The sequence below is a fragment of the Phyllobates terribilis genome, unplaced genomic scaffold (assembly GCF_046119375.1).
Source record: "Phyllobates terribilis strain yellow unplaced genomic scaffold, ASM4611937v1 Scaffold_13__5_contigs__length_258822181, whole genome shotgun sequence".
NCBI lineage: Eukaryota > Metazoa > Chordata > Amphibia > Anura > Dendrobatidae > Phyllobates > Phyllobates terribilis.
This window is the reverse complement of record NW_027362773.1, coordinates 136,103,641-136,124,673: the sequence shown is the minus strand read 5'-3', so window position 1 is coordinate 136,124,673 and position 21,033 is coordinate 136,103,641.

Sequence of the window (21,033 nt, the reverse complement as noted above, 5' to 3'; positions counted from 1 at the left end):
GGGAAAGCCAGCGTAACATAAACTCAGCCATGCGTGCCGGACTACTAACAGGCAAGACGTACGTGTCCTCACTAAGAGGATAACTGACCATGCTCTCCTCCTCCTCTTCCTCCTCCACTCTGTCCTCTGGCCATCCACGCTGAACAGACGGTATGACAGCTGTGCAGGTAGTACCATCTATAGCGCAAGAAACTAGCTCCTGTACTTCCTCCTCCTCTTCCTTATTGTCACCCAATCCAAGTTGGGATTAGATGTGGCTGGGCTGTGTGTAATCACCCTGTTTGGTTCCTTGCTTCATCTCATTGTGATCCACCTGCAATGCATCCTCTTTGATTGTGAGCAGAGAGCATTTCAGAAGACAGAGAAGCGGCATGGTGACGCTAATTATGGCATCATCTCATCTCACCAACTTGGTGGAGTCCTCAAAGTTTTGGAGGATGATACATATGTCTGATATCCATATCTACTCCTGAGTAGAGATGAGCGGTGTTCGACTCAAACTGTTCGCCAATCTCAAATTCGAGCTGCTTTGGGCGGTGTTCGAGCCATTCGACGAACCCCAACGATTTGCAAAAAATCCAGTTGCTCGAGGTTATGTTCGATAACTGTTTGTGCACCAAAATCGTAACTGGATTTTTTCACAGTAATACTGTTAATCAATGTTAATAGACAGTTTCAGTGTAGAGTGGGCGGGGGGAGGGGCAGGGGATGGATCTCTGCAGAAATAATGAAGATCTCCATTTTTTTTTTCTTTCCCGCATTTACAGTGGGGAGGTGCAGTCTGTCAGCCTATCAGCAGTGCACACACGCAGCGAAGTGCTTTCTTTCACACAAGCAAGGGCATGTGTCATTGGCTGTGTATGTCACATGTCCTTGCCCTATAAGACCCAGCCATTTTCCCCGTCGCCACCATTTTCTCACTGCTGCAGCTGAGTGTTACACGGCACCTCTGCTGCTGTGGGTGCTATACTTTCTAACTGTGTGAATTGCAAGTGAATTTGCTCTTAAATAGAGATGAGCGTTGTTCTACTCGAACTGTTCGCCAATCTCAAATTCGAGCTGTTTTGGGCGGTGTTCGAGCCGTTCGGCGAACACGAACGATTTGAGAAAAATTCGGCTGTTCGAGGTAATGTTCGATAACTGTTCGTGCACCAAAATCATAACTGGATTTTTTCTCAGTAATGATGAAAATTAATGTTAATACGCAGTTTGAGTGTACAGCGGGGTGGGGGAAGGGGCAGGGGATGGATCTCTGCAGGAATAATGAAGAACTCCATTTTTTTTTCTCTTTCCCGCATTTACAGTGGGGAGGTGCAATCTGTCAGCCTATCAGCAGCGCACACACGGAGCGAAGTGCTTTTTTTCACACAAGCAAGGGCATGTGTCATTGGCAGTGTATGTCACATGTCCTTGCCCTATAAGACCCAGCCATTTTCCCTGTCGCCACCATTTTCTCACTGCTGCAGCTGCGTGTTAGACGGCACCACTGTTGCTAATTTCAAGCCAATTTTCGCACAAATCTACAGATAGCTTGGGAGTAGGGAATAGTTGTGATTGCAGTCATTTTAAGGACTAGGTTACAGCATTTCCTATGACTTTTATCAGGCAGGTCTGTGCTCTTAAATAGATAGATTGTGGGAGTAAAGACTAATTGTAATTGCAGTCCTTTTCAGGACTAGGTTACATCACTTCCCATCAATTTTTGCCAGGCAGGTCTGTGCCAGTGCTGTGCAAGTTTTTTTCACAGCATTTGGCTGAATCTAGCAAAGCTAATCATTTTTGGCCTATTGCAGAGTGTGTTATTCAGTGGAGTAGCCTATCTGTGTTGCAAGATATACCACCTGTGTAAAGAATACCAATTTTTTTACTGCACCTAGTGAAGTAAAATCTTTTGGGCATAGCATCATTCTATTAGTCCATCTATACTGACCTCCATCAGGTTGCAAATTGAATATAATTTTTTTCTGCATCTCGCTCTGAAAAAATATTTGGGCTTCTAGCAGTGTGTGGGACTTGTTCTATTAGTCCATCTATACTGACCTCCATCAGGTTGCAAACTGAATATAATTTTTTTCTGCATCTAGCTCTGTAAAAATATTTGGCCTTCTAGCAGTGTGTGGGACTTGTTCTATTAGTCCATCTATACTGACCTCCATCACGCTGCAAATTCAAAATAATTTTTTGTCTGCATCTAGCTCTGAAAAAATATTTGGCCTTCTAGCAGTGTGTGGGACTTTCTCTATTAGTCCATCTATACTGACCTCCATCAGGTTGCAAATTAAAAATAATTTTTTGTCTGCATCTAGCTCTGAAAAAATATTTGGCCTTCTAGCAGTGTGTGGGACTTTCTCTATTAGTCCATCTATACTGACCTCCATCAGGTTGCAAACTGAATATAATTTTTTTCAGCATCTAGCTCTGAAAAAATATTTGGCCTTCTAGCAGTGTGTGGGACTTGTTCTATTAGTCCACCTATACTGACCTCCATCAGGTTGCAAATTCAAAATAATTTTTTGTCTGCATCTAGCTCTGAAAAAATATTTGGCCTTCTAGCAGTGTGTGGGACTTTCTCTATTAGTCCATCTATACTGACTTCCATCAGGTTGCAAACTGAATATATTTTTTTTCTGCATCCACCTCTGAAAAAATATTTAGGCTTCTAGCTGTGTGTGGGACTTGTTCTATTAGTCCATCTATACTGACCTCCATCAGGCTGCAAACTGAATATAATTTTTTTCTGCATCTACCTCTGAAAAAATATTTGGGCTTCTAGCTGTGTGTGGGACTTGTTCTATTACTCCATCTATACTGACCTCCATCAGGTTGCAAATTGAATATAATTTTTTTCTGCATCTAACCCAGCCAATAGTTTTGGCCTAATACCACAGTTTGGCCACTCAGCTCTGCTCGGTTCCCATCCATTGTTTTTTTGTGCAAACAACTCCAGAGTTGTGAATTAGTTAACCACCAAAATGAGTGGAAAAAGGCCTGCTGCTGGTGGAAAGGGGAATAGGCGTGTTGGGAAGGGGAAAAAAGGTTGTGTCCGTGGGGTAGGTGTTAAAGCAACAGTAACATCTGCAGAAGAAAGACCATCTTCCAGCCAAACTAAAATGTCTACTTCTTTTAGCGGACAATGTGATAAGATCCCTTTCTTACGGCCACGCCAATCGCTACAAATTCCAGATGAGGCACAAAAACAGCAGGTGCTTCAACGGATATCAAGTGCTCCTTTAAGTGGGCTCTCCTCCACATCAACTTCAACATCACAAATACTCCAGTCCTCAAAGGTGTCACCCCAATCGCACTTGCTTCCTCACAGCTCCCAAATCTCCAGCTGCCCATCTGAGTATGAGGTAGAACAGATGGTTGAGTCTGCAGAGCTGTTTACTCATACTATAGCCTGGGAATCAGAGGTCAACTCCAGCGCTTCTGTGAATCCAGACGAGGAAATGATCTGCACTGATGCCCAGAATCTTTATGAGTCGGATCCAGGACCAGACGCAGAAGGTTCTGACCATAATGTAGACCCTCATTCCCAAACTGTAACTCCTGTTGGTGGAGACAATGAGGAAGACGATGATGAGACTCAAATACCTGATTGGAGCGACAACTTTAGTTTTTTGTCAGGGCAGGAACAGGATGGCTCTGAGGACGACGGGTGTGATAACGCACAGGGTGATGATGATGAGGTTGGAGATCCCACTTACTGTCAGCCCACAGTCAGCCAAGAGATGAGGTCAGCAGAGGAGGTGGAGGAAGATGCTAGTGACGACGAGGTCAGGATGCGCCTTCCTGGACAGAGACGTAGTACTGGAAGCACGTCAACAACTGCATCCTCAAACACAACTCTGCCTCTCACCACAAGTCGTGATGGCTCTTCAGGTCGCATGGGTGCTAAGCCTTGCATAGCCTGGGCATTTTTTCAGATCGATAAAGATGACCCAACTCGTGTTATCTGTGACATTTGTCAGCAAAAGCTAAGTAGAGGCCAAAAAATACATAGTTTGAGTACTTCATGCATGAACCGGCACATGGACATGAAGCATAAGTTGCAGTAGGAAGCTCAGTGTGCTACAATGCGGCCTAGCCGGCCGGGCCAACCACCGTCTGCCATACCTTGTGCATCCGTGGCCTCTTCATCCTCTGTGACTGGGGGGACAGCAGTCACACCTGTTTTGGGGCGCAGACCTGCCACCTCTTTACCCGCAACAGCCAGCGTGATTGGCAGGTCATCATTTTCTTTGGAGGTGGTAACACCAGCTGGTGTTGAGCGCTGTCCGACATCGATAGCACCAGCTTTGGATCAAGGCAACCTAACATGTCCGCCTGCATCTTCCTCACAGACTGGCAGTTTGCCGGGGACACCCTTATCAACCCCGTCTAAGCACAATAGCCAGCCCTCGGTCCCTCAGATGTGGACAAGTAAAAGACCATTTCCTCCTAGCCATGAGAAAGCTAAGAGGTTGAATTTCACCATCTGCAAGCTCTTGGCTACAGAAATGCTGCCTTTCCGCCTGGTGCACACAGAGGATTTTCGAGACCTTATGTCCGTCGCAGTGCTCCAGTACCAGATGCCCAGTCGGCACTACTTCTCAAAGAAAGGTGTGCCTGCGCTCCACCAGCATGTCGCACACAACATCACCGCTTCTTTGAGAAACTCTGTGTGTGACAGGGTGCATTTCACCACAGACACTTGGACGAGTAGGCATGGACAGGGGCGTTACATGTCGCTGACTGGGCACTGGGTAATTATGGTGACAGCAGGACAAGGGGCTGCTGTCCAAGTCTTGCCGTCCCCACGAGTTGTGCGTCAATCCTCTTTATGTCAAAGTTCCTCCACTGCTTCTGCCTCCTCAACCTCCTCTCGGTCTTCCACCTGCACCCAAAGCCTGTCTGGTCATGCCACAAGCTTTCTAACTGCGCAGAAGGGATCCTGCACACCTCCTTACTATGCTGGCAGTAGAGCTCAACGTCATTGTAACGGGTCTGGGAGGCGGAACCTCTGAGCTACTATACAAGGGGGCGATTCTTGTAAGGGAGCGGGTGGCGACCAGGGTAGATGGGCAGGCCGTCACAGCAGGTGACCGGGACAGTCTCTGGGTGAACGGGCAGGAGGTCACAGCAAGTGACCGGGGCAGTCTCTGGATGAACGGGCAGGAGGTTACGGCAAGTGACCGGGGCAGTCTCTGGATGAACGGGCAGGAGGTCACGGCAAGTGACCGGGGCAGTCTCTGGTGTAAAGGGTAGGTACGACCTGTGATGGCTGAGCCTCCGGGTAGGCTAGCAGGCAGATGGTAGATGTGTGCTCCCAGGTAAGCAAACGAGAGTCTCTGGATAAACGGGTGGTCACAGCATGTGACGGCAGATCCTCCAGGTAGGCAAACAGGCAGGTAGCAGATGAGCGCTCCCAGGTGAGCGGGCAAGAGTCTCTGGAATAGCAGGTGGTCACAGAACGTGACGGCGGAGCCTCCAGGTAGGCAAGCAGGCAGGTAGCAGATGAGCGCTCCCAGGTGAGCGGGCAAGAGTCTCTGGAATAGCAGGTGGTCACAGCACGTGACGGCGGAGCCTCCAGGTAGGCCAGCGGACAGGCAGCAGATGAGCGCTCCCAGGTGAGCGGACAGGAGTCTCTGGAATGGCAGGTGGTCACAGCACGTGACGGCGGAGCCTCCAGGTAGCTAGCAGGCAGGTAGCAGATGTGCGCTCCCAGGTGAGCGGGCAAGCTGGTCCATAGACAGACTGACAGGAGTAGGAAGGCAGACCGTCGGACCTCAGGCTAGCAAGCAGGTAGCAGGAATATCAGGCAGGAAACAGACAGCAAACTGGCAGGATACTGGCAGGTAACTGGCAGGTAACAGGCAACGGGACCTGAGGGCTGAAGCAGAGTAGTGAACAGTGCAACAACATTGCTCGGGCACCTCCATTTTGGAGGAGGTGCCTTATATATGGTGAAGTCCTCCGGCCATTGGCCGGGGACTCCTTAGGACGGCGCGCGCGGCCCCTTTAAGAGGGAGGAAGCGCGCGCCCTAAGCACAGTGGCCGGGAAGGAGCGCGCGCCGACAGCAGAGCGGGAGGAGGACGCCGGGCTCGGAGCAGAGGGGTGAGGGGAACAGCGTCCCTGCCTAGCAGAGGGCAGGGACGCTGGCGCTAGTCATCAGGCGGTTTTTACTTTGAAATTTCTGGGAAATGTGAGTCACACAGCTGAGGAGTTGTGGTCAGCTCTGGAGAACCAATTTCATGAATGGTTGTCTCCACTGGACCTGAAACCAGGGAAGGCCGTGTGCGACAATGCTGCAAACCTGGGTGCGGCCCTTCGCCGGGGCAATGTCACACATGTGTCTTGTATGGCTCACGTATTGAACCTGGTTGTCCTGCAATTTTTAGCCCACTATCCCAGACTAGATGGCCTTCTGCAGAGGGCACGGTCGCTGTGTGCCCACTTCCGCTGTTCGCATCCCGCAGCTCAGCGACTTACATCTCTACAGAAGTCGTTGGGCCTGCCACTTCACCGGCTAAAATGCGATGTGCCTACCCGGTGGAATTCAACTCTGCACATGTGTGCAGCGACTGTGGCAGCACCGACAAGCCCTGGTGCAATACGTTCTGACGTATAGCCTGGGCCAACGAGATCCAGAGATGGGGCAAATCACGCTGGAGGAGTGGTCTCAGATCAGGGACCTATGCACCCTTCTGCACAGTTTTGAAATGGCGACGAAGATGTTTAGTGATGACGATGCCATTATCAGCATGACTATTCCGGTGATTTACATGCTGGAGCACATGTTAAACAGAATTCGGAGTCAGGTGGTGGCACAAGAGGAGGTGGAGGAAGTAGAGGAGGAGGAGTTGTATGCGGAAGGGCTAACATCTGCAAGGTCCAGACGGTCGGCAGCACCAAGGCGGCATGCATGTGAGGGTGGGGGAGATGGTTTTACCAGGGTGCATGGTAGCAGCCAAACTAGTGAGGAAGGTGCAGGAGCCCAGGAAGAAGTGGAGGACGAACTGATGGAAGACTCATCAGATGAGGGAGACCTTGATCACATTTCTGTTGTGCGAGGTTGGGGGGAGAGGACAGAGGAAGGAAGCATGATTGTTACCTCGCCACCAACACAACAGGGACTTGGTGCTCCTGGATGCGCAACACACATGAGTGCCTTCTTGCTGCACTACCTGCAACATGACCCTCGAATTGTGAGAATTAGAAATAATCCTGACTACTGGGTTGCCACACTGTTAGATCCCCGGTACAAAAGTAAATTTGCAGAAATTATTTCTGCCATAGAAAGGGATGCACGCATGCAGGAGTATCAGCAGAGACTGTTGCAGAATCTTACATGTGCTATTCCACAAAATACCAGTGGTGCACGTAGTGAATCTCACAGTTCCAACTTGCCAACCGTGCGACCGTCAAGTGTTCAGCACTCAAACCGTAACAGAACCACAGTATCTGCTGGTAACATCAATTTTGCGGAATCATTTCACCACTTTTTTAGCCCATCCTTTGCAAGGCCACAGGAGACAAGAAGTCTGACACATAGTCAACGCCTAGAGACGATGGTACAGGAGTATCTCCAAGTAAACATTGAAGCCATGACTGTGTCACTGGACCCTTGCTCTTTTTGGGCTTCCAATCTGGATAAATGGCCGGAGCTAGCCACTTACGCCTTGGAGATCTTGTCATGCCCCGCAGCCAGCGTTCTGTCTGAACGTGTGTTCAGCGCTGCTGGTGGGGTGCTGACAGATAAGCGCACGCGGCTCTCCACTGATAATGTAGACAGACTCACGTTCATAAAGATTAACAAATCATGGATCCGAAACGACTTTTCTACACCTGTGTCATCCTGGGGAGAGTAAAAGCTTGATGATTGGTTAAAATCACCCTACCAACCGTTTTAAGCTTTCAAATTACTAATCATGTTTATCTGTATCTTGGCTGGAAAATAATTTGGGCTTTGTAGCAGTGTGCAGCACTGATTCTATTAGGCCATCTATAATAAGCTCCACCAGATTTAAAATTACCAATCATGTTTATCTGTATCTTGACTGGAAAATAATTTGGGCTTTGTAGCAGTGTGCAGCACTGATCCTATTAGGCCATCTATACTAAGTTCCACCAGATTTAAAATTAATAATAATTTTTAGCTGCATCTAGCCCGGAAAATAATTTTGGGGCTCCGAGATGCGCAAGACACATAAGTGCCTTCTTGCTGCACTACCTGCAACATGACCCTCATATTGTCAGAATTCGAAGTAATCATGACTACTGGGTTGCCACACTGTTAGATCCCCCAAACTTTTCGATCAACCTTTTCATTTTAATAAAGACCAAAAAAATGGTCATTTTTGAAATTATAAGCATTAGCAGGTTATTAGAAACTGAAATCAAACAGTTTTCAACTCAAAACTTTATTCTAGGTGATGTTACATTTTCACATAGGACCCCTTGTTCGAAAGGAGCATCTGAACTCTCTTGTCCATTGAATTTGTCAGGTTTTGGATGGTTTCTGCTTCAATTGTTTTGCATGAGGACAGAATACCCTCCCAGAGCTGTTGCTTAGATGTGAACTGCCTCCCGCCATCATAGACAATCCTTTTAATGATGCTCCAGAGGTTCTGAATGGGGTAGAGGTCAGGGGAGCATGGGGGTCACACCATAAGTTTGTCCCCTTTTATGCCCATATCAGCCAGAGATGCAGATGTTTTATGTGCAGCATGAGATGGTGCATTATCATGCAAAAAAATGATCTTGCTGTGAAATACACGGTTCTTCTTCTTGAACCATGGCAGGAAGAACTGTTTGAGAAAATCCACATACATTATGGAGTTCATCTTTAGCGCCTTCAGGGATCCTAAAGGGGCCGACAATCTCTCTCCCCATGATTCCAGCCCAAAACATTACTCCACCTCCTCCTTGTTGGCGCTGTAGCCGTGTTTGCGTGGGGTGTCCATCAACCAGCCATCCTCCACTCCATCCATCTGGACCATCGAGCGCTGCACGGCACTCATCCGTGAACAAAACAGTTTTGAAATCAGTCTTCATGTAATGTTTGGCCCACTGGAGCCGTTTCTGCTTGTGTGAAGTGGATAGAGGAGGTCGACAGGATGGCGTATGCACAGCTGCAAACCTCTGAAGGACCCTGCATCTTGTTGTTCGGGGGATGTTGGAGGCACCAGCAGCTTCAAAAACTTGTCTGCTGCTATGACAAGGCTTTTTTGCCGCTGCTCTTTTAACCTGACGTAATTGCCTGTAGGAAAGAGTCCTCAATTTGCCCTTATCAGCACGCACACGTGTGTACTGTGAATCAGCTACATACTTCTTGATTGCCAAGACACTTCATCCTGATCATCGCACAATGTTGATTGTAGTCATGCCTTGACCTAAACACTCCACAATTTGTTGCTTCTCAGCAGCCGACACATCCTTTTTCTTTCCCATTTTGGCAGAAAATGTAGGCAGCTTAATAATGTGAGACAGCCTTCTTAAATAGTCTTGCATTTCATTGGACACACCTGCCAAACTAATTAGCACAGGTGTCTGCAATTGCTTACAGTGATATACAGTAAAGAGCCCTGACACACATCACCATCAATGAGTTTAACTGACAAACAAACAAATTCTTCCCTTATCACTCCTAAACACTTTTTGCATAATAATTTGGAACACAGTGTACATGTGCTTTTCCACAAAACACCAGTGGTTCACGTAGTGAATCTTACAGTTCTAACTTGCCAACCGTGGTCTGTATGGAGTTGTTCAATAAAGGGCCCAAAATTAAGATAACATAGATGGGAGAGGTCTCTATGAATAGGAATTCCTAAGTATTTGATACCCTGTGAGGGCCAGGCAAAGGGAAAGTTGGACTGGATGGAATCCTATATGGATTTGGGGAGGGAGACATCGAGGGCCTCAGACTTCGCTGAATTGATTTTAAAATTTGACCATGTAACAAAGTGATCTATTTCAGCCATAACAGCATGGATGGATATGTGTGATTGAGTGATATATACTAGGACATCATCAGCAAATAGAGAGCACTTGTACTCGGTGCCTCCCACCTCAATCCACCTAATATTGGGGTTATGGCGAATTGATGAGAGCAGGTGCTCCGTCACTAGGATGTATAAGAGAGGGGACAGAGGACATCCCTGCCTTGTCCCATTGGTGATTGTGAAAGGTGATGAAAATGTTCTGATGCACCCCCTGGGCCTTGAGACACCCGGAGCCGGACCCTTTTTGGTGGATGCTGGTGGTTGTAGTCTTCGTGGCGGCGACCCGGTTCCGTGGCTCAGGGTGGTCAAACCAGTGGCGGAACTATTTATGTGGTTTTGATGTTTAAATGTCCGACTACGCCACCCGTGGATTGCGGTCAGAGTGAACCGCCGCTGCAGGGCAGACCGCTGAGGCTGGTGTTGTGGGTGCAGCAGAGCGTAGCATAACTCCCCACGGGAGGAGTATAGCCTCAGGGCAGTGTATGCGGAGGATGGGGGTGATGGTGCAGGGCAGCAGCAGTAACGACACGGAGTCAGTGATGCAGTCCAGGGCCTTTACTCACAGTTCTTATTATCCAGACCACGTCTGCAGGTAACGGCTGCCCACGTCGTACTGTGCTCACCAGGTGAGGGGCTCAGACAACTCCCAGATAACTTTGGAGCGCTTCACAGGACCCCCTTTGTGTGTCCTTTGTCTGGCCTTTCTTACCAACCCTTCTGTCCGGCTGCCTCGGGCCTCCTCTTGGTAAACTTGGCGCCAGTTTCCCTGACCCTATGTGGTGCCTTCCTAGCGGGTGTAGCGAGGGGCTGCGCCACATAAAATGTCACAGCCTCCGGTTTCTAGCTGAGGGTCGTTTACTGCCTCCACTAGTTTCGGGGACCGGTCTCCCCCTTTGGCCTGACCCCTCCACGCAGGTGGATTCGGGCGTGCGGTGGCGACTCGCCCGTCCGCATCCCTGGGATCCCTTCATTCCTCGTTCCTGGAGCCTTCTCCGCTCCTCTTCCTTCCTTCTCCCTCTTCCAGGCCTGGGCCTCTGTTACTAGGCCCGCCTCCGGAGCAGAGCTCATGCAGAGCCCCTGCTCCCTGCCACTTCTGCTCAGACTTCTCTGCACTGAACTAAGATGGTGCCCACCTTTTATACTCCCTTCTCAATGCACCCAGGAACTGCTTCCTCCCTGCTCCTGCACTACAGGGTTCCCCTTCCTCAGTGTTCCCTCCCCCCACTCCAGCCAGGGACAGGGACTGTCGTGCCCATCTCAGAGGCATATTGGTCGCCCTGCCCCACGGCAATGTGGTGTAATGCATGCAGGTGTCGGGTCCTGATCCACACTCCATCCTTACCTGAGAGTGAGATATCACACCTCTGGGTGAGATGCAATACCTCTGTAGCAACCGAGCCCTCAGGGTGCTACAGTTCCATTTATCTTCAGCCTAGGTGACGTATTGTGATACAGGGCCGTGATTTTGGCTATAAAATGGTCCCCTAGACCCCTACCCCAAGCTTTTTAAGAGAATCATATATGGCGTGCCAGAAGACTCTATGGAATGCTTTCTCAGCATCCAACGAGAGTATCTAATTACAAATTTTTAACTGCATCTAGCCCAGGAAATACTTTGTGCCTAGTAGCATTGTCTGCTAGTCAGCGGATTATCCCGGCTGTTAAGCAAGCTAAACCACCTGTAGTTTGGATACTTAATTTTTTCAAAGGAAATGCTTCGGGACCACGGGATACTCAGTGAAGAGGATCAGGAGGCACCCCAAGGCATAGGGGCTGGGACTGGCAGTAGGATGCCTTGCGGTGGACAGCCAAGCTCGATCCTTATAAAAGCTTTTTAACTGCAGCAGCTTTAGTGGACGCTACTGGAGCTGGAATTACGTGGCTGCTGGCATGAGACTTGCCCTCCAATAGATCCTTGTAAATGGATTTAAAGTGTATTCATTCAAATTAGAGAGACAATTTAAATTAAAAAGCTTAGAGCTGCCTCCACCACAGGGGGGCTCGCTCGACCCACCAGCGGACAGGCACCAGTATTGGGAGAGGGGGGCTGGCCGTCAGGGTTCACCGCGGCTCTGGCACAAACCCGGCGACACGGAGGTGGCACGGGCAGGAGCGGACTGAACGTGTCGGCTTCTCACTTTTTGGATTTTAGAAGGGCATGACATGCCTATATCTGTGTCTCCCCCTCCTTTTACTCCTCCACCTCCTTTCTTTTCGCATGACTATATCTACTTGTCACTTTTCCATGTGTTAGTTGTGTCTTCTGAGCAGTTTGTCAGCTTTTGGACACCTTTGAAGGTGTTTTCTATGTGTTTCTATGTGTTTTTGTTTGCCTGCCATTGGTTTTAACGGTGTTCGATGGTGTTCGACAAACAGTTCGACGAACAGTTCAGCGAACACACCGGTGTTCGATGAACCGAACTGAACCCGAACACTACGGGGGTGGCTCAACTCTACTCCTGAGGTCTTATTTGTGGAGTCTGAACAGCAAACCGAAGGCCTTGTTGATGCTGGTACTCAACAACTGCCCTCTTCTGCTCACAAATACTTCCCAACAACTGCAGTGTAGAGTACCAACGCGTGGGGACACCAGTCTGAGAGCCAGAAGCTGCAAACGCTGCGGAAACAAGGCAAGGGTGACGGAAGCTCTAGGTGACATTCTAAAATGACATTCTGCAGTGGCCATCTGACAGGTGCTTCACAGTTGGTTGTGACTCACACAACCTCAGAAGGTGAGTCAGACTGATTGTGGGACCTGATATTTACTTTTATACGGATAAAGCCCTATGTGCGCTGTCTTTCCTATCTTTTCCTACATTCTAAAATGGGCACACAGGCGGCGTACTTTAACAAGCAGATCGAGCAGCTCCGGGTAGGATTTGTGAAACCGCTGAACCACGAGGTTAAGCACATAGGCCAGGCATGGTACGTTTGTGAGCTCGTCTCGCCTCTGAGCCGCCACCAGGTTCAGGCCATTGTCACACACTACCATGCCTGGCTGTATGTTCAGCGATGTGAGCCACAGATCTGCCTGCTGTCCACAACTCTTCAGCATTGTGCGGTTTGTCACCTAAGCATATTAGCTTCAGCACAGCCTCTTGCCACTTGGCCAAGGCAATGCTACAGTGCTTCTAGCTTGTGACTGATGTGGTCATTTCAGAGATGGAGGCTGAGGAGGATGAGGTGCAGGAGCTGTAGACCGTGGGGGCAACCCTGATTGACTTAGGACCTGCAATCCTTGGCGACGGGAGGACATGTTCCGTCCCAAGGTCCGACTGGGTCACGGCTTCTACTATGTTAACCCAGTGTGCCGTCAGTGAGATGTACCATCCCTGCCCACAAGCACTTGTCCATGTGTCCGTGGTTAGGTGTATTTTCCCGGTAACTGTGTTGTTGAGAGCACGGCTAATATTTTGGGACACGTGCTTGTGTAATGCGGGGATGGCACAACGGGAGGAATAGTGGCGGCTGGGGACTGAGAACCGAGGGACGGCCGCCGCCATCAGGTTGCAGAATGCTTCCGTCTCCACGAGCCTAAAAGGCAACATTTCAAGCGCAAGCAGTCGTGAAATGTGAGAATTTAGTAGTGTGGCCTGTGGGGAATTGGCTGTATATTTGCACTTGCGTTCCAAGGTCTGGGGTATGGACAACTGAACGCTGCGCTGGGACAAGGACATGGACGTGCTTCCTGATGCTGCTACCTAAGAGTGCGCAACGACAGGTGCAGGGCAGGAGGCATCTTCACATGCACCATAAACAGGGGATTGGCTTGCATGCACAACAGCAGAAGAAACAATGGTGCTACCTGCAGACACTGTTTCTAGACCCTGGGGTTCGGCCCTCAAAGTCGGGTGCTTTGCTGTAATGTGCCTGATCATGCTGGTGGTGGTCAGGCTGGTTGTTTTGGCACCCCTGCTGATTCTGGCCTGGCAGCTTCCTTTGTGTTGGTGTTACGGGGAGTAGAGATGAGCGGTGTTCGACTAGAACTGATCGCCAATCTCAAATTCGAGCTGTTTTGGGCGGTGTTGTTCGACGAACCCGAACGATTTGCAAAAAATTCGGCTGTTCGAGGTTATGTTAGATAACTGTTCGTGCACCAAAAGCGTGTCCTGCATGTCTGGCGCTATTTTGAGCACCAATCATGCAGGGATTGTCTGCCACTCACTGTAATGCCACAGCCATGGTGGTTGTGGCATTACAGTGATTGCCCAAATCGATGGGAACAGTGCGAACAGTGAAACATGAAAAGCCGGCAATTCAGCAGCGGCATACACCGGTACCCGACAATTTAGAACCGAAAGAATAGAGCTTCACACATAGATTAGATAGATAGAAACATGTCAGTCACATATATATGAAGTAAAGTGACAGTGTTGCTTACTGTACTTGTCATTTAGTGTAAAGGATTTATTAAAAAAAAATAATAGTGTTTTCATGCACTATCTCTTTAAAAAAGCCGGCCGGCAATTCAGCATCTGTACCCGACAATTTAGAATAGAAGGAATAGAGAATCACACATAGATTAGATAGATAGAAACATGTCAGACACATATATACGAAGTACAGTGACAGTGTTGCTTACTGTAATTGTCATTTAGTGTAAAGGATTTATCAAAAACAATAATAGTGTTTTCATGCACCGTCTCTTTAAAAAAGCCGGCCGGCAATTCAGCAGCGGTACCTGACAATTTAGAATAGAAAGAATAAAGAATCACACATAGATTAGATAGATAGAAACATGTCAGTCACATATATATGAAGTACAGTGACAGTGTTGCTTACTGTACTTGTCATTTAGTGTAAAGGATTTATTTAAAAAAATAATAGTGTTTTCATGCACTGTCTCTTTAAAAAAAGCCGGCAGGCAATTCAGCATCTGTACCCGACAATTTAGAATAGAAGGAATAGAGAATCACACATAGATTAGATAGATAGAAACATGTCAGTCACATATATATGAAGTACAGTGACAGTGTTGCTTACTGTACTTGTCATTTAGTGTAAAGGATTTATTAAAAAAAATAATAGTGTTTCAATGCACTGTCTCTTTAAAAAAGCCGGCCGGCAATTCACCATCTGTACCCGACAATTTAGAATAGAAGTAATAGAGAATCACACATAGATTAGATAGATAGAAACATGTCAGTAACACATATATGAAGTACAGTGACAGTGTTGATTACTGTACTTGTCATTTAGTGTTAAAATAAAGGATTTATTTAAAAAAAATTGGCGTGGGGGTCCACATAATTTTAGGCTCTAGCGGAGGTTAAGCAGATGGCTGGAGCAGATGTTTGAAGCCTGGGAAGGGGGTAATACCCACGGAGCTTCCCAGGCTACTAATATCAGCCCCCAGCGAAATACCTAGCCTTTACTAGCTATTAAAATGGGGGACCCCCCCAAAAAAATGATTTTAATAGCTAGCAAAGGCTAGGCAGACAGCTGGGGGCTGATATTAATAGCCCAGGAAGGGTGCCATGAATATTGGCCCCCTCCCAGGCTAGAAACACCAGCCGTCAGCCGCTCAAGAAATGGCGCATCCTTAGGATGCGCCAATTCTGGCACTTAGCCTCGCTCTTCCCACTGCCCTGTAGCGGTGGCAGTGGGGTAATAGGGTTGGGGTTGATGTCAGCTTATAATGCCAGCTGACATCAAGCCCAGGTTAGCAATGGAGAGGCGTCTATAAGACACCCCCATTACTAACCCCATAGGCAAAGTTATAAGAAAACACAAACACCCAAAATAAAGTCCTTTAATTGAAATAAAGACACAATTCTTTATTGTTCTAAATTAAACCATACTTACCACCATGCCCATTCCAGCTGAAGCCAACGATCTCCTGCAATAAAAGAAAAATAATAAAGCAACCTCATCATTACCTTTCCATGGTTCCCACGACAGCTTCAGCTCTGCTACATCGAGATGACAGGCTGGACCACAGCAGAACGCTGCCATCCAGCCTGTCATCCCGCAGACACTGAGAAGCGCAGGCATGCTTGCGCTCTGCAGTGTCTGGCTGTGACGGCATAAAGATGAGACGAGTTCATGTCCAATGAACTCGACGCACCTCATGCACGTCACTGACAGCGTGGGAGAATTCTCCTGCACTCAGCGCTTCAGCGTGAGAATTCTCCCACGCTGTCAGTGACGTACATGAGGTCAGCTGAGTTCATTGGACATGAATGATCTCACCTCATGCACGTCACTGACAGCGTGGGAGAATTCTCACGCTGTAGCGCTGAGTGCAGGAGAATTTTCCCACGCTGTCAGTGACGTGCATGAGGTGAGCTGAGATCATTGACAGCGTGGGAAAATTCTCCTGCACTCAGCGCTTCAGCGTGAGAATTCTCCCACGCTGTCAGTGACGTGCATGAGGTGAGCTCATTCATGTCCAATGAACTCAGCTGACCTCATGTACGTCACTGACAGCGTGGGAGAATTCTCACGCTGAAGTGCTGAGTGCAGGGGAATTCTCCCACGCTGTCAGTGACGTGCATGAGGTGCGCCGAGTTCATTGGACATGAACTCATCTCATCTTTATGCCGTCACAGCGAGACACTGAGGAGCGCAAGCATGCCTGCGCTTCTCAGTGTCCGCGGGATGACAGGCTGGATGGCAGTTTTCTGCTGCGGTCCAGCCTGTCATCTCGATGTAGCAGAGCTGAAGCTGTCGTGGGAACCATGGAAAGGTAAGGATGAGGTTGCTTAATTATTTTACTTTTATTGCAGAAGACATTGGCTTCAGCTGGAATGGGCGTGACAGTAAGTATGGTTTAATTTAGAACAATAAAGAATTGTGTGTTTATTTCAATTAAAGGACTTTTTCTGGGTGTTGTGTTTTTTTTAAATACTTTACTAGAAATTCATGGCGGTCATGTCTAATATTGGCGTAACCCCATGAATTTCGGGCTTAGGGCCAGCTGATAATGCCAAGCTGGCCCTAACCCCTTTATTACCCAGTGAGCCACCGCACCAGGGCCCTGGATGAGTTGGGTACAGCGCCAGAAGATGGCGCTTCTATGAATGCGCCATTTTCCGGGGTGGCTGCGGACTGCACTTTGCAGCGGGGGGGACCCAGAAAGCTTGGGCCTCCCTGCGCTGCAGATTCCAGCCCCCAGCTGCCTAGTTGTACCTGGCTGGACACAAAAATAGGGCGAAGCCCCACGTATTTTTTTTTTTAATTATTTCATGAAATTCATGAAATAATTAAGAAAAAAAGGGCTTTCCTATATTGTTGTGTCCGGCCAGGTACAAATAGGCAGCTGGTGGTTGGGGGCAGCCCGTTCCTGCCTGCTGTACCTGGCTGGACACAAATATAGTGCGAAGCCCCACGTCAATTTTTTTTTAAATTATTTCATGAAACTACATGGTGGCCCGATTCTAACGCATCGGGTATTCTAGAATATGTATGCGGCAGACCCGGCGCAATCAGCAGAGCGGTGTTTAAATTTGGCGCCAAAATCGCTGATAGGTCGTGGCCAGCAACCGCGACCAATCAGCAAAGCGGTGTTGAAATTTGGCGACTATATCGCTGATTGGTCATGGCCGGCGGTCGCGACTAATCAGCAGAGCGGGGTTTAAATTTTGCGCCAATAATGCTGATTGGTCGCGGTCGCGACCAATCAGCAAATAAATGTTTAAATTTTGCGTCAATAATGCTGATTGGTTGCGGTCGCGACCAATCAGCAAAGCGGTGTTTAAATTTGGCGCCAATAATGGTGATTGGTCACGACCGCGACCATTCAGCAGAGCGGTGTTTAAATTTGGCGGCAACAATGTTGATTAGTCGCGGCCGGCGGTCGCGACCAATCAGCAGAGCGGGGTTTAAATTTGGCGCCAAAATCGCTGATTGGTCGCGGCCGGCAACTGTGACCAATCAGCAGAGCGGGGTTTAAATTTGGCGCCAATACTACTGATTGGTCGCGGCCGGCAACCGTGACCAATCAGCCGAGCAGGGTTTAAATTTGGCGCCAATACTGCTGATTGGTCGCGGACGGCGACCGCGATCAATCAGCAGAGCGGTGTTTAAATTTGGCGCCAATAATGCTGATTAGTCGCGGCCGGCATCCGCGACCAATTAGCAGAGCGGGGTTTAAATTTGGTGCCAATCTCGCTGATTGGTCGCGGCTGGAGTTCGCGACCAATCAGCAGAGCGTTGTTTAAATTTGGCGCCAATCTCACTGATTGGACGCGTCTGGCGTCCGCGACCAATCAGCAGAGCGTTGTTTAAATTTGGCGCCAAGCTCGCTGATTGGTCGCGGTCGCTATTTAAATGTGGCGCCCAAATCGGTGATTGGTCGCGGGCAGCGTCCGCGACCAATCAGCAGAGCGGTGTTTAACTTTAGCGCCAAGATCACTGATTGGTCACGTGCGGAGAGCGCGACCAATCAGCGAATCGTATTGGTGAGGACTGGGGAGCGCCGCTGCCTGGTCGGTGCTTCCCCTGCGAGAAGCCGGGAGATGACCGACTGCTCGCAGCAGAAGTATCCCGACCCGCAGCGCCGCTCCCCGGTCCTCCCTTGACACCCTAGCTGCTGATGTCCCCACAGTATCCGCATGGTGTTACAAAGATTCGGACATTTGTGTTAAAAATCGCTGATTGGTCGCGGGCGCCAAATTTAAATATCGGCTGCAACCAATCACCGATCTTGGCTCCATATTTAAACACCGCTGTGCTGATTGGTCGCCGACGCTGGGCGCGACCAATTACCGATTTTGGCGCCACATTTAAATAGTGTCCGCGACCAATCAGTACAGCGGTGTTTAAATGTGGAGCCAAGATGGGTGATTGGTCGCGGCCGATATTTAAATTTGGCGCCCAAATCGGTGATTGGTCGCGGGCAGCGCCAGCGACCAATCAGCGATTTTTAACACAAATGTCCGGACCTTTGTAACACCATGCGGATACTGTGGGGACATCAGCGGCTAGGGTGCGAAGGGAGGACCGGGGAGCGGCGCTGCGGGTCGGGATACTTCTGCTGCGAGCGCCCGCTCATGTCCCGGGTTCTCGCAGCGGAAGTATCCGCACAGGCAGCGCCGCTGACATCCATGCGGCTAGGGTGTAAAGGGAGGACCGGGAAGCGGTGCTGACATCCAATTGGTCGCGGCCGCTATTTAAATGTGCCGCACAAATCGGTGATTGGTCGCCGTCTTGACAGAGAGACACTGAGGAGCGCAAGCATGCCTGCGCTTCTCAGTGTCTGCGGGATGACAGGCTGGATGGCAGCGTTCTGCTGCGGTCCAGCCTGTCATCTCGATGTAGCAGAGCTGGAGCTGTCGTGGGAACCATGGAAAGGTAAGGATGATGTTGCTTTATTATTTTTCTTTTATTGCAGGAGATCGTTGGCTTCAGCTGGAATGGGCGTGACGGTAAGTATGGTTTAATTTAGAACAATAAAGAATTGTGTCTTTATTTCAATTAAAGGACTTTATTCTGGGTGTTTGTGTTTTTTTTTTAACTTTGACTATGGGGTTAGTAATGGGGGTGTCTTATAGACGCCTCTCCATTACTAACCTGGGCTTGATGTCAGCTGGCATTATAAGCTGACATCAACCCCAGCCCTATTACCCCACTGCCACCGCTACAGGGCAGTGGGAAGAGCGAGGCTAAGTGCAAGAATTGGCGCATCCTAAGGATGCGCCATTTCTGGGACAGCTGACGGCTGGTGTTTCTAGCCTGGGAGGGGGCCAATATTCATGGCACCCTTTCTGGGCTATTAATATCAGCCCCCAGCTGTCTGCCTAGCCTTTGCTAGCTATTAAAATAGAGGGGACCCCACGTCATTTTATTTGGGGGGTCCCCCATTTTAATAGCTAGTAAAGACTAGGTATTCAGCTGTGGGCTGATATTAGTAGCCTGGGAAGCTCCATGGGTATTACCCCCTTCCCAGGCTTCAAACATCTGCCCCAGCCGTCTGCTTAACCTCCTCTAGAGACTAAAATTACGGGGAACCCCACGCCAATTTTTTTAATAATAAATCCTTTATTTTAACACTAAATGACAAGTACAGTAATCAACATTGTCACTGTACTTCATATATATGTGACTGACATGTTTCTATCTATCTAATCTATGTGTGATGCTCTATCTTTCTGTTCTAAATTGTCGGGTACAGATGCTGAATTGCCGGCCGGCTTTTTTAAAGAGACGGTGCACGAAAACACTATTATTTTTTTTAATAAATCCTTTACACTAAATGACAAGTACAGTAAGCAACACTGTCACTGTACTTCATATATATGTGACTGACATGTTTATATCTATCTAATCTATGTGTGATGCTCTATCTTTCTGTTCTAAATTGTCGGGTACAGATGCTGAATTGCCGGCCGGCTTTTTTAAAGAGACGGTGCATGAAAACACTATTATTTTTTTTAATAAATCCTTTACACTAAATGACAAGTACAGTAAGCAACACTGTCACTGTGCTTCTTATATGTGTGACTGACATGTTTCTATCTATCTAATCTATGTGTGATGCTCTATTCCTTCTTGTCTAAATTGTCGGGTACCGATGTATGCCGCTGCTGAATTGCCGGCCGGCTTTTTTAAAGAAAGCGTCTTCTGAGCAGTTTGTCAGCTTTTGGACACCTTTGAAGGTGTTTTCTATGTGTTTCTATGTGTTTTTGTTTGCCTGCCATTGGTTTTAACGGTGTTCGACGGTGTTCTAAGGTGTTCGACGAACAGTTCGACGAACAGTTCCTCGAACATCCCGGTGTTCGACGAACCGAACCGAACCCGAACACTACGGGGGTGGCTCAACACTAACGGGGAGCGGTTGCCTGACTTATGTCTGTGGCCACCACACTGCTTCTTCCTGCCTGTTGGGGTTCTCTGCTTCCCTGCCCCTGTGTGGTGCTGTCCTCGCTCTGCATGTCCTCCTGTCAGGTTGGGTCAGTTACTGCACTGCTCAAAAAAATAAAGGGAACACTCAAATAACACATCCTAGATCTGAATGAATGGAATATTCTCATTGAATACTTTGTTCTGTACAAAGTTGAATGTGCTGACAACAAAATCACACAAAAATCATCAAAGGAAATCAAT